Raw genomic sequence first — 13,674 nt, 5'->3', positions numbered from 1 at the left:
TTAAACGAATGCTTATCAGACTACAGAAATATGATGTACACTTGCTGTACTGTCCCGGTGTTAGGGTCTCCTGCCCTGTGCTGCCACGTCGTCATGGCAACCGGGAGACAAGTGCTAGCGGAGTAACCTGAGCGCAGCTGATACTCCGGTTCGGGTCTTTTGCTGTGCAGTGGTTACAGGCATGGGATCCGGTGCTGGTTTTTGTGCTCACAGTCTGTGAGGTCTGAGGGGGGCGTGGACAGCACCTGCTTTATAAGGCCTCTTCTCAGATTAAGCAGATGCTGCTGAATCTTTGTTGGTTAGTCAGTTCCTGAAAGTTAGCCAGTACTGTGTAGCTTTGTATTTTGTTATTGCTTACTGCAAATAGGCCTGGGCATTTGGTACTACACTCTGCCAATCCAGACCTAGCAGTAAGACTGGAGTCAGTCGTTTAGCCTGCTGAGGTTCTTTTGCTATTCTGTGAACCCAGCAGGTTTGTGGCTGTACTTTCAGACCTGCCGGCATAATCCTCTCTCACTGTGCAGGGCGTCCATGTGTCAGTTTAGTGGCAGTAAGCTGAACCTGGGCCCTGCAAGTGAGAATTAGGATTGTGGAGACTCTCCTTGTGTCTATTATTCCATTTCTGACCAAGGAGTTTACTGCCACACCCGTTGGTAACCCTTTAGGGTTTTGCTGTTGCCCTTAGCAACAGCATTTCGGGTTCTCTACGTATTAAAACACAACATCTTGCTTTTTCCATCTGAGCATTTCTAATACTAGGGAGACACCCAGTTTCTTAGCCTCTGGGCTTCTCTGTTCACTCTGTGTTGGTTTTGTTACCCTATCACCTTCTGTGTACGTTATGTCATATTTCCCAGTCTGTCTGTGAGTTCATTTGTTTTGCATCCCTCTCTGTTCAGACACCAGTACATTCCTGCAGGCACTGGTGTGTATAACAGTTCAAACACCAGTACATTCCTGCAGGCACTGGTGTGCATAACATATTCAGCAGCCCAATACTCCTGTTGAAATTTTGTGGGAATATGGAGCATACCCCTCAAAATACGTTGCAACAGGTGGTCGATCAGGTGCAGGTCCTGACTCGTCAATTTAATGATTTGTCCATTAAAATGCACACCTCCCAGGCCGCTGGCGGAGCTCCCGCAGCAGCAGCACCTTCAGGGGTTAAGGAGCCGAAAGTAAATCTTCCGGATCGTTTTTCTGGAGATCGCTCGCAGTTCTTTTGTTTCAAGGAGAGCTGCAAGTTATATTTCCAGCTTAGGCCTCAGTCTTCTGGGTCAGAGATTCAGCGGGTGGGCATAGTGATTTCCTTGCTACAAGGAGACCCACAGGTCTGGGCATATGGGTTGCAGCCTGACTGTCCGTCGCTTAAAAGTGTTGATGCTTTTTTTACGGCACTGGGCATGTTGTATGATGACCCTGACAAGACGGCCTCAGCCGAGGCTCAGATTTCGATCCTTAAGCAAGGGCGAAGGCCAGTTGAGGTTTACTGTACGGAGTTTCGGAGGTTGGCCCATGATACCCAGTGGAATGACCCAGCCCTGAGACACCAGTACCGAAGAGGTCTTTCTAACCAGATAAAAGACCAACTGGTACAATATCCCTTGCCTGATAGCTTGGATCAGCTCATGCAGTTATCCATCCGGGTGGATAGACGGCTGAGAGAGCGTAGGCTTGAAAGGGAGACCGAGGTTTCCTTCTTTCCCAAGGGAACCTCAGACTCTGAGGAATTTTCCGAGGAGCCTATGCAGATTGGGGCTACCCGCCTCTCCTCGCGTGAGAAGACGCGGAGGAGACAGCAGGGGTTGTGTTTGTACTGTGGGAATAAGGGTCATGTGGTAGTATCATGCCCAGAAAAGCCGGAAAACTTCAGGGCCTGAGGGTGATGGGAAATATCCTGTCAGGCCAGAAGTCAGAATTTCCCAAGAAGACTTTTATCATTCCGGTGACCTTGAAGATCCTCGGTCAAACTGTCAAGACTGAGGCCTTTGTGGACAGTGGGGCCGACGGGGTTTTTATGGACCGCCAATTCGCCCTGAAACACTCTGTTTCCTTAGTACCCTTGGCGTCGGAAATTGAGATTTGTGGGTTAAACGGGGAACCATTATCCCAGGGTAAAATTACCTCTTGCACTAGCCAGATTTCTTTGTTTATTGGAGCCACACACTCTGAAAAATTGTCCTTTTATGTGACTGTCTGTACTTTTGCCCCATTGGTGTTGGGGTTACCCTGGTTAAGGGCCCACAATCCTCAATTTGACTGGGTCTCTGGGGAGATTCTTAGTTGGGGTACTGATTGTTTCAGGAGTTGCTTGAGCCTTCCAGTCAGGCTCTCGCAGCTAAGTTTGCCAGGATTGCCAGGGTGTTATGCAGATTTTGCGGACGTGTTCTCCAAAAAAGTTGCAGAGGTACTACCTCCCCATCGCCCCTATGACTGTGCCATTGATTTGTTGCTGAATGCTAAGCTTCCCAAGAGCAGGTTGTACTCCCTGTCACGTCCTGAGTCTCAGGCTATGGCAGAGTACATTCAGGAGAACTTGGCTAAAGGATTTATCAGACCTTCACAGTCTCCAGTTGGGTCGGGGTTCTTCTTCGTGGGTAAAAAGGACGGTTCATTGCGACCCTGCATCGACTTCAGGGAATTGAACCGTATCACGATTAAAAACTCATACCCACTGCCTCTCATTTCGGTCTTGTTTGACCAGCTTCGTACTGCCACCATTTTTTCTAAGATTGACCTACGCGGTGCGTACAATCTAATCCGAATAAGAGAGGGGGATGAATGGAAGACTGCCTTTAATACCCACTCAGGGCATTATGAATATTTGGTGATGCCTTTTGGGCTCTGTAATGCCCCGGCAGTCTTCCAGGATTTCATGAACGATGTGCTCAGGGAATATTTGGATAGATTCTTAGTTGTATACTTAGATGACATCCTAATCTTCTCCCATTCCCTGGAGGAACATCGGAAGCATGTACGCTTACTCCTCCAGAAACTCAGAGACCACCGGCTTGGGGCGAAGCTGGAGAAGTGCGAATTTGAAGTTCAGCAAATCGCATTTCTAGGATATATTATCTCCCCAGAAGGTTTCCAAATGGAGGGTTCCAAGGTACAGGCAGTCCTGGATTGGGTGCAGCCCACTAGTTTGAAGGCGCTTCAGCGTTTCCTGGGCTTTGCAAATTTTTATAGACGATTTATCGCTGGATTTTCGTCTATAGTGGCGCCCTTGGTGGCACTCACTAAGAAAGGGGCGGATGTTGCTCACTGGTCTCGTGAGGCCAAAGCGGCTTTTGCCCGTCTCAAAAGGGCATTTGTCTCGGCCAAGGTGCTGCGACACCCAGATCCAGAGCGTCCTTTTGTGGTGGAGGTGGATGCCTCTGAGATGGGTATTGGGGCAGTGCTCTCTCAGATGGGAGTGTCTGATAATCGCCTTCATCCCTGTGCTTACTTTTCCCGTAAATTTTCGCCTGCCGAGATGAATTATGACGTGGGTAACCGGGAATTGTTGGCTATTAAGGATGCACTCGAGGAGTGGAGACACTGGCTTGAGGGGGCTAAGTTTGTGGTCTCAATTCTCACCGACCATAAGAATTTGGCATATTTAGAGTCAGCGAAGCGTCTCAATGCCAGGCAGGCACGATGGGCTTTGTTTTTTGCTCGCTTTAATTTTTTGATAACATATCGCCCTGGGTCAAAAAACATCAAGGCTGATGCGCTCTCGCGGAGTTTTGCTCCAATCCAGGAGACCACCGAGGAGCCGTTGCCCATTGTGTCCCCATCATGTATTAAAGTGGGCATTACCCAGGACCTCTTGTCATTAGTCCTTAGAGCACAGGAGCAGGCTCCTCCAGACCTTCCGGTAGGTCTTTTGTTTGTACCTCCTAGGTTAAGACAGCGAGTGTTCCTGGAATTCCATGCCAAGAAGTCGGCAGGTCACCCGGGTATTGCCAGAACTCGGGAGTTGCTATCTAGGGCGGTGTGGTGGCCCTCGGTGGCTAAGGATGTGGATCAGTGGGTTCGGGCATGTGACATCTGTGCCCGGAATAAGACTCCTAGAGGGGTTCCTGTTGGCCCATTACATCCACTCTCTATTCCATCTAAGCCATGGACCCACATTTCAATGGATTTTGTTGTGGACTTGCCCAAATCCTCTGGGATGACAGCCATCTGGGTTGTCGTTGACAGGTTTTCGAAGATGGCGCACTTCGTTCCACTGGTTGGGCTGCCATCGGCCAGACGCCTGTCTGAATTATTTATGCTGCATGTTGTGCGCCTCCACGGGTTGCCACTTGATGTGGTCTCTGACCGCGGATCCCAGTTTGTGGCCAAATTCTGGGGGGCATTTTGTTCCGATCTCCAGATTTCTGTCAGCTTGTCGTCAGGCTACCATCCGCAGTCTAATGGGCAGACTGAAAGGGTGAACCAGACCTTGGAGCAGTTCCTCAGGTGTTATGTCTCCAAGTGTCAGACTGACTGGGTTGCTCATCTGTCAATGGCGGAGTTTGCCTATAACAACGCGGCTCACTCTGCTACAGGGATCTCTCCCTTCCTTTGTGTGTATGGGCATCATCCTAAGGCCAATTCTTTTGACCCCCTGGACTCCACGCCTGGTGGTTCCTCTGTCGTTTCGGTCCTTAGAGGTATTTGGAGGAAAGTGAAGAAAGCCCTTGTGTCTGTGTCATTAGTGACCAAAAGGGTTTTTGATAAGCGGAAAAGACCCTGCAGCTTCAAATTAGGAGACTTCGTCTGGTTGTCTACCAAGAATTTGAAGTTGAAACAGCCATCTCATAAGTTAGGCCCCCGGTTCATCGGACCTTATAAGATCACCAGGGTTATCAATCCGGTGGCATTTCAGTTAGATCTGCCCCGTTCTTTGGGTATCAATAAAACATTTCATTGTTCCCTTTTAAAACGGGCGATTAGTAATCCTTCTTCCAGAGGAAGACCTTCCCCTCTTCTGATACGTGGCCAGAGGGAGTTTGTTGTTGAAAGGATTCTTGACTCCAAGATGGTTCGGGGTCGGCTGTCATTTTTGGTGCACTGGAAGGGGTATGGCCCGGAGGAGCGGTCGTGGGTGCGCAGTTGTGATCTTCATGCCCCCAGACTGATACGCTCTTTCTTCTCGCAGTTCCCCGATAAACCCGGTGGTAGGGGTTCTTTGACCCCTCGTCAGAGGGGGGGGTACTGTTAGGGTCTCCTGCCCTGTGCTGCCACATCGTCATGGCAACCGGGAGACAAGTGCTAGCGGAGTAACCTGAGCGCAGCTGATACTCCGGTTCGGGTCTTTTGCTGTGCAGTGGTTACAGGCATGGGATCCGGTGCTGGTTTTTGTGCTCACAGTCTGTGAGGTCTGAGGGGGGCGTGGACAGCACCTGCTTTATAAGGCCTCTTCTCAGATTAAGCAGATGCTGCTGAATCTTTGTTGGTTAGTCAGTTCCTGAAAGTTAGCCAGTACTGTGTAGCTTTGTATTTTGTTATTGCTTACTGCAAATAGGCCTGGGCATTTGGTACTACACTCTGCCAATCCAGACCTAGCAGTAAGACTGGAGTCAGTCGTTTAGCCTGCTGAGGTTCTTTTGCTATTCTGTGAACCCAGCAGGTTTGTGGCTGTACTTTCAGACCTGCCGGCATAATCCTCTCTCACTGTGCAGGGCGTCCATGTGTCAGTTTAGTGGCAGTAAGCTGAACCTGGGCCCTGCAAGTCAGAATTAGGATTGTGGAGACTCTCCTTGTGTCTATTATTCCATCTCTGACCAAGGAGTTTACTGCCACACCCGTTGGTAACCCTTTAGGGTTTTGCTGTTGCCCTTAGCAACAGCATTTCGGGTTCTCTACGTATTAAAACACAACATCTTGCTTTTTCCATCTGAGCATTTCTAATACTAGGGAGACACCCAGTTTCTTAGCCTCTGGGCTTCTCTGTTCACTCTGTGTTGGTTTTGTTACCCTATCACCTTCTGTGTACGTTATGTCATATTTCCCAGTCTGTCTGTGAGTTCATTTGTTTTGCACCCCTCTCTGTTCAGACACCAGTACATTCCTGCAGGCACTGGTGTGTATAACAGTTCAAACACCAGTACATTCCTGCAGGCACTGGTGTGCATAACACCCGGCAAATACATGTTGTGACAGGACGGTACCGTACGAAAGCACTCGCCGCTTTCGCGTCCCGTCGACTGCGCACAGATTGGAAGGTCAAGCCGCACGAGGCCTGACCACATAGGGGATTCCCGCTTACCGTCAGTAACCGCCTGTTACTGACTCCACCCACTGCGTTGTGGGCGGGTTCTTGCTGCCACCACCAAACTCCTAACCTGCCGTGGCGTTTGGAACCACGGTTCTGCTCTGTATGTGCCGACGCACTGCCTTACCACAGCTGTGTGGTGCTGACGAATCCCCACTAGCCACTTGCTAGGCCTCTACCGGTAGCTGGCGGAAGGCGGAACTTGGAGATGCTAGGTACTTCCCTGGACAGCCGGAGGACGGGGCTAGGTTTGGCCTAACCCTGTTGGTCACAAGATGAAGCAGTCTTCTTGAGGCAAAGATGTTTATTGCTCAAATAACCTTTAAAAAGGCTCCTCCCTATTGCTAGGGGTAACAGCATACAATCAGATGTTTTCAGCAGAATAAGATGGAATAACTACCTCCTATGGGCCAGCTGCCCTTCTTTTATCCCTCTCCAAGACCCCTTACCACAGGGGGTAAGCCCGCCCTGTGGTGCACAACCAATCAATGTTTACCCATGAGCTGTGCATGCTCTGGTCTCATGCACAGCTAACATTGTTCCCTATGGACAGTGGGGAGTGGTCGGTCTCCTTTGACTCTCCCATCTGGGAGAGTCAGGATACTCCCCGGTGCCGTTCAGTCTGGCTGGGGGAAGTTTTCCCTCCTAAATCTGACCTCCAGAAACCTGCCCGGGACCCAGCTCACTGCCTGCAGCCTGGATTCGGGCTCCAGAGCTGGGCAGCCTGGCTCCCCGGTCCAGGTCTCTAGTCCACTACGGCTGATCTCCATGGAGCTCCAAGAAACCACTCAGCTTGTTTCATAGCTGAGCTGCTTCTCTTTCTCCCTGTGCCCCTTGGAAATGTGAGGCTGGATGGGAAAGCATTCCGTTTTTGGGGAAAAGGTCTGGGAGAATCCATTAGCCTGCACAGCCATGGATTCCCCCCTCCTGGGACACACAACCAAGTAAGTGCAATTTACCTTTAAATACATTACATTTAAATCACACTGTACATGTTTATACATTTAAATACACTCTGAGCCTGTACAGGCTCCACATACCTAGGCACTGCAGTGCCTTACAACACACTGTACTTCCTATTATTTTACACAATGTCTGGTTTGTGGAATACTGTACTAGCCCTGCAGCCTGGCTGCTAGGGCTCTCTCAGTGCTGGAGGCATGGGGCTGGCTTCCCCCATCCTCCAGCCTGCCTTCCTGCCTCTGGGGTCCAGGGAGCTGACTCTCCCTGTCCCCCCAGCGTGGCACTACTCAGTGGCCTCGCCGCACGCAGCGGCGCACCCCCCTGTACCGAAGCCCGGCGGCCCGGGACACTTGTCCCGGCCGCCGTGACTCTGGCTTGTTTCAGCGCTGAGGCGCCGGGAGCGTAGCTCCCGGACCCCAGCGCTCACCATCCTGCTCGGCAGCCTATTTGCACCCCCGCCGCTAGGGAGCCGGCTAGCCCGGTCCCCCATGAGCGGCGCCTGTCTGGTAGCCTCGCCGCAGCGTCTGGCGGGGAGCCGGGCTGCGGCGCACCCCCCTCGCCGCCCAGCAGCCCGGGACGTCCGTCCCGGCTGCTGCGGCTGGCCACCCGTGCTGGGCTGAGGCGCCGGGAGCAGAGCTCCCGGCCCCCAGCGGCGGCTCTTACAGAGAGCACTGCAGCGGGAGCCGAGCTCCCAGCCGCAGCGCTCACCCTTCTCCCCGGCGCGCACACTCCAGTGCGCCCGGGGCTTCACCGACCGCTGCCGGGAGCGGAGCTCCCGGACTCCGGCGGTCAGCGGCTGCCTTCTCTCCCCCGGCGCGCACACACTGCTGAGCGCGCCGGGGGGCTGTCCTCCCTGCCGTGGTCTCCGGAGAGGTCCGGGACCACGGCACATCTTAAAATACAATTTAAACATTTAATACAACACGGCGCCTAGCGCCCAATACATTTTCAAATCTGGCGCCAAGCGCCCATTGTCTGTAGAAATGGCGCCGGGCACTACGGGTTAACCCCTTCAGTGCTGCAGGCGGCCATTTCCCTCGTGGCTGGGGTCCCTCCGGCCACACATGTACATTGCTGATACACTTTCTCGTGCTGTGGACAAAAGTGAAGTTTCCAAAAGTCTGATGGATGAAGAGATAGAAGCCTATGTTAATTTGATCGTAGCTTCTCTACCAGTGTCTCTTGCAAGACAAGAACAGATTAGGAAAGAAACTGAGACAGATGACACAATAAAAAAGTGTTGAAAGATATCATTCTGAAAGGTTGGCCAGCAGAAAAACATGCAAGATACATGAAGGCCACTTAGGGGAAGAAAAATGTAAGCAGAGAGCGCGTGAAGTTATGTATTGGCCAAGAATGAACCAAGACATAGCACAGACTACAGCTACATGTGAATTATGTCTTACGTATAGACCGAAACAACAAGTCGAGCCACTGAGTCCTCTCGCAGTGCCAGAGAGACCGTACCAGAAAGTTGAACGTGTGAACAAAACACAGGGCAGCACACAGGTGAAAATTAGTAAGGGTTAATAAGAAGCACGTAAGTGCTATGTAAGTGAGGTGTGATTAAAATAACAAACATATACAATGTGATAGGGAAAAACATAAGTGTTAATAAAGTGTTAGGGTGTACCAACCTGAAACAGCCCAGCCCTACTGACACAGGGAAAAACCCACCCCAAACCCACCTCATAAATAATGACAAATATGTCTGGGTCTAATAGCCCAGTGTAAGGCCACATGATAATGGCTCCTACAGCATCTGAGAGCCAGCTTACCTGCAGACACCCCTAGCTTCTCCAATGGCACTCTGGAGTCAGCAATCCCTCCTAATCATGACCCATCCATCCTCTGCACATGTGCAGGTCTCCCAAAACATTGCGCCCTCCATGTTTTGGAGATAAAAGTCAATCTGCGCATGCGCGGTGGCCATTTTTTATGTGTTTTTTGGCCGCGATGGTGGACTTCAGGGAGAGGTGAGTATGAAAATATGGGTGCAATGTGTGCGGTGTGGACCCCCCCTGGACCCAGGGGTCCGTGTGCACCGCACACATCCAACAATAGAAATACCAGTGGATTTAGGCCTTCTCCTGATAAAGGGTTAGGGGCAGATGTACTAAGCCTTGAAGAGAGATAAAATCAGCTCCTGTAATTTTTCAAACCCAGCCTGTAGCATGACAGTTAGGAGCTGATTGACTGGCACTCAGAGGCGGAACTCCAGGAGGCAACGGAGTCGGCTGCCACCGGGCTCCTGGCCTAAAGGGGGCATCCCGCCTCCATTGTCTCCAGGTCTGTGCCGGCCGTAATGAGTCAGACTGACTCATGCCTGTATGCCCGTCGGCTACGATGTCCCTCCAGTGCTCACCTCTTCTGAGCGGTTGCAGTGGCTGTAGGAGTTGGAAGAGGAGTTGCTGCTGCCGCCACTGCGGGAGGGGGGGACACATGCGAGGCACCGCAAACACGCCCACGGGAGATTCTGAGTACCTTGAACCCCCCCACCCACCGAAGTATTGGCGCAGCTGACCAAGTGGAGCTCGACTGAGACGGCTGCATGAATCTAATGCAGGGGGAGCCGCAGCGGCAGCAAGCAGCTCTTCTCCTGCAGTAACTTCCTATGGTGCTTTGACTTTGAGTCTGAGAGCTACTGTATGTGACACACTCTATCTCCGTGCTGGTCCGCAGGTAAGACAGCGCTCAAACTGTATGGCGCATGCAGTGGTGCTGGAGCCCGGGCAGGTTGCTTGTGTATGTGCAGGGTGGTGGGGATGTGTCTCTTATAAATTATTGTGGCAGCTTATATTTGCTAGATGAGGGAGGGGGATTGGTGGAAGTATGTATATGTGTGGGTGGAGAGATGGGATCTACAATAGACGAATGTTGTCTATATTTGCTGGGATGGGAGTACTGGGGGCGGGGGGATCTATAATAAATTATTGCAACAGTCAATATTTGCAGGGGTGGTGGGCTATTATGATTGCAGCAGCCTATATTTTCTGTAGTGCATATGTGTGTGGGGGGCATATGCATGTGTACTATATATAGTTGTGTGTGTGTGTGTGTGTGTGTGTGTGTGTGTGTGTGTGTGTGTGTGTGTGTGTGTATATATATATATATATATATATATATACAACCTGGTATGGCGGCACTCAGATAAATTCACAGCTCAAGGCAGAAGTACAACGTTTCGGAGACTTTATTCACACTCCGTCATCAGGTAAGACAAAAATACAATACACATACCTTAAATAGAATCCCCACCACGAGTGACGCCAGGTGCACGGCTCCGACGAGAGGGCGCCCGCTGATGACATCCGCACTCATCCCGATCACGCTAAGATCCACCTGTGAACCGATGCGTGCTGTCAGAGGGCGGACGCTCATTGATGACGTCCACTCGGGTCCTGCCTGTCCCATAGCAACCACTAGAAACAAAAGCAAAAAACGGGAAATACATTATATTTAAAAACAAAGGAACATGTCGTATCCTGTGTACAGGACACTGCACAACACGCTCACTAGGATAACAGTCAGGCTGAAGATATATAGAAAACAGCAATACTTATCGAAACTGAATCACCAGTAACACCGGTGCTTTACTCATTGCCCAAAATTCACAAAGATAGTGTGAACCCCCCTGGCCGACCTATCATTTCTGCCCGGGGTGGTCTATTTCAGAAAGTAGCTACATATCTCGATGCATTACTCCAGCCTTGTGTAATCAATCATCCCAGATATTTACTTGACACCACTACATTTCTCAATAAGTTACGAGCATTGGGTGATGTCAGATCTGGTAGCCTATTGAGCAGCATCGATATCTCTAGCCTTTATACAGTCATTCCCAATGACCAGGGCTTATTGGCCGTCAGAAGGTTATTAATGGGTAATGCTCTATATAAAGGCCCTGAGATTGAATTTTTCTTGGAATTACTTGAAATGGTTCTGAAATGTAATTTTTTTCTCTTTGATGGGAAATTTTATTTGCAAACATCTGGCTGTGCGATGGGGTCTTCTGTGGCCCCATCGTACGCTAATGCATATATGTTTATGGTTGAACAGGATATATTTTTCAATAATTGTACCATCAATGAGCATATCTTGTTTTATGTGAGATATATCGATGATCTATTCATGATCTGGTCAGGGAGCAAAGATGCACTCTCACAGTTTATAGAAGAACACAACAGATCAGATCATTCGGTCAAATTTACATACACTATCAGTTCCGATACTGTTAATTATCTAGATGTGAAGGTGATTATCAAACGTGGAAAAATTTCCACTGAACTCTACAGTAAATTAACAGATAGGAACACATTACTGCATGCACGTAGCTTTCATCCCAGACCTTTGAAATTTGGGTTACCCTATTCACAATTTTTGCGTGCCATTAGGATTTGCAGTGATCGTGAACAAGCAGTGATCCAGATAGATGGCATGATCCTTAAATTTAAGAGTAGAGGATATGATATGGATTTGCTGTTGACGGCCAAAGATCGAGCACTGGGCTGCAGCAGGGAGTCTCTACTGCGCTCCAGGAATGTCACACCAGAATCTAATAGGATGCCCTGGGTTAATCATTATAGCACTGCTAGTGGTAGAGTGATGAACACAGCCAAAAGGTTATGGCCAATAGTTGCCACTGACCATGACCTCAATTTGGGCAACACTACCATCATGCCATGCTATACTCGTGGACGCAACATCAGGGACTGGGTCATGAAAACTGACATTACAGGCCTTCAATCCCATCAGAGTGTGCAAAGTAGCTTTATGAGTCTCAAAAAGGGATGCTTCAGGTGCCTTAACTGTGTAACATGTAGTGCATTGATGGTGGGTAAATTTTTCTCACATCCACACAGTGGGAGAAAGTATGAGATCAAACACCGAGTAACATGCACCACAAAATTTATAATTTACATGATTGTATGCCCTTGTGGTAAAAATTATATAGGTAAAACCGATCGCACCCTGAGAGAACGCATGGCCAATCATAAATTGGCTATTCGTAATGCACTCAGTACGGGGAACAGCGACCAACCTGTGGCACGGCACTTTTTGAACGCTGGCCATAGTCTGTCCTCCCTTAAATATATCATCATAGACCATGAACCAGCCAAGCTTAGAGGTGGTGATCGATCTCTACGCCTCTTACAAAAGGAAGCGCGGTGGATTCATCAATTAGGGACCCTCTCACCCAGAGGTCTTAATGAAACTCCAGGTTTACATTGCTTTCTGTAGATTGCGCTATGTATATTTTTTGATATCCATGTGGAGCTTGTATGTACTCCTCTGAAGTTTGATGCATTTTTTTGTAGTTGTTTTCGATAAGTATTGCTGTTTTCTATATATCTTCAGCCTGACTGTTATCCTAGTGAGCGTGTTGTGCAGTGTCCTGTACACAGGATACGACATGTTCCTTTGTTTTTAAATATAATGTATTTCCCGTTTTTTGCTTTTGTTTCTAGTGGTTGCTATGGGACAGGCAGGACCCGAGTGGACGTCATCAATGAGCGTCCGCCCTCTGACAGCACGCATCGGTTCACAGGTGGATCTTAGCGTGATCGGGATGAGTGCGGATGTCATCAGCGGGCGCCCTCTCGTCGGAGCCGTGCACCTGGCGTCACTCGTGGTGGGGATTCTATTTAAGGTATGTGTATTGTATTTTTGTCTTACCTGATGACGGAGTGTGAATAAAGTCTCCGAAACGTTGTACTTCTGCCTTGAGCTGTGAATTTATCTGAGTGCCGCCATACCAGGTTGTATTTTGTGGGCCTATTTGGGTTCCTTGGAGGGCACCGGAGCAGATGTAATTTTCTACTGGGAGTGCTGCCCTAATTGTGGATGTATATATATATATATATATATATTGAGACACACATATGTGTATTTGTGTGTCTATTACTGCACACACACACATGGAAAACTCCCCTCCCACATAAAAATCCTGCATTTGCCCCTGCGAGGCGGTGTTGTGATTAGAAGAGGCAAAACCGTGCTCTCGTCTGCTTCCCTGCTGTCATACCGCCATTGCTTCATCTCCCCCCCCTCCCCTTTCTCCTTTGCTAAGTCCTTCTGCCCAATTGGATCCCTCCCAGCACCCCCCAGCAGCACACGTCAGCCCACGCATGTGCAGATAGGATTCCGGGTCAGTAAACTCGAAGTCCTATCATCACAAAGAACAGCTCTTACCGCAAGAGCTGTCCTTTGGAATTTTCTTCAAGCATACGCCGATATGCTTGCAAAGAATGGCGGACATATATATAGTTGACAAGATAACTATTGGTACTGCATTGTATGCATTAAAAATATGCTGAATTATCCATCCTCCTGAGTGCCATCTATCACCTTCTCTCTCGCTCTCTCTCGCTATATATATATATATATATATATATATAATTTGTCTAAATACAGGGTTGGGGGGGGGGGGGCCACCAATATTTATCTTGCCTCCGGGCGTCTTGGAC

At 49.5% G+C, this 13,674-nt stretch overlaps 1 protein-coding gene across 1 annotated transcript in view; it reads right to left on the bottom strand.

Moving 5' to 3' along the window:
* Positions 1-13,674, bottom strand: part of LOC134910569 (solute carrier family 22 member 7-like) — a 143,128-nt gene that overhangs the window by 108,994 nt on the left and 20,460 nt on the right. The gene's annotated exons all lie outside the window — the stretch shown is intronic.

This window comes from Pseudophryne corroboree, chromosome 4 (assembly GCF_028390025.1).
Source record: "Pseudophryne corroboree isolate aPseCor3 chromosome 4, aPseCor3.hap2, whole genome shotgun sequence".
Lineage (NCBI taxonomy): Eukaryota > Metazoa > Chordata > Amphibia > Anura > Myobatrachidae > Pseudophryne > Pseudophryne corroboree.
Note: the sequence above shows the minus strand (reverse complement) of the source record. Positions and strands in the feature narration are given on the sequence as shown.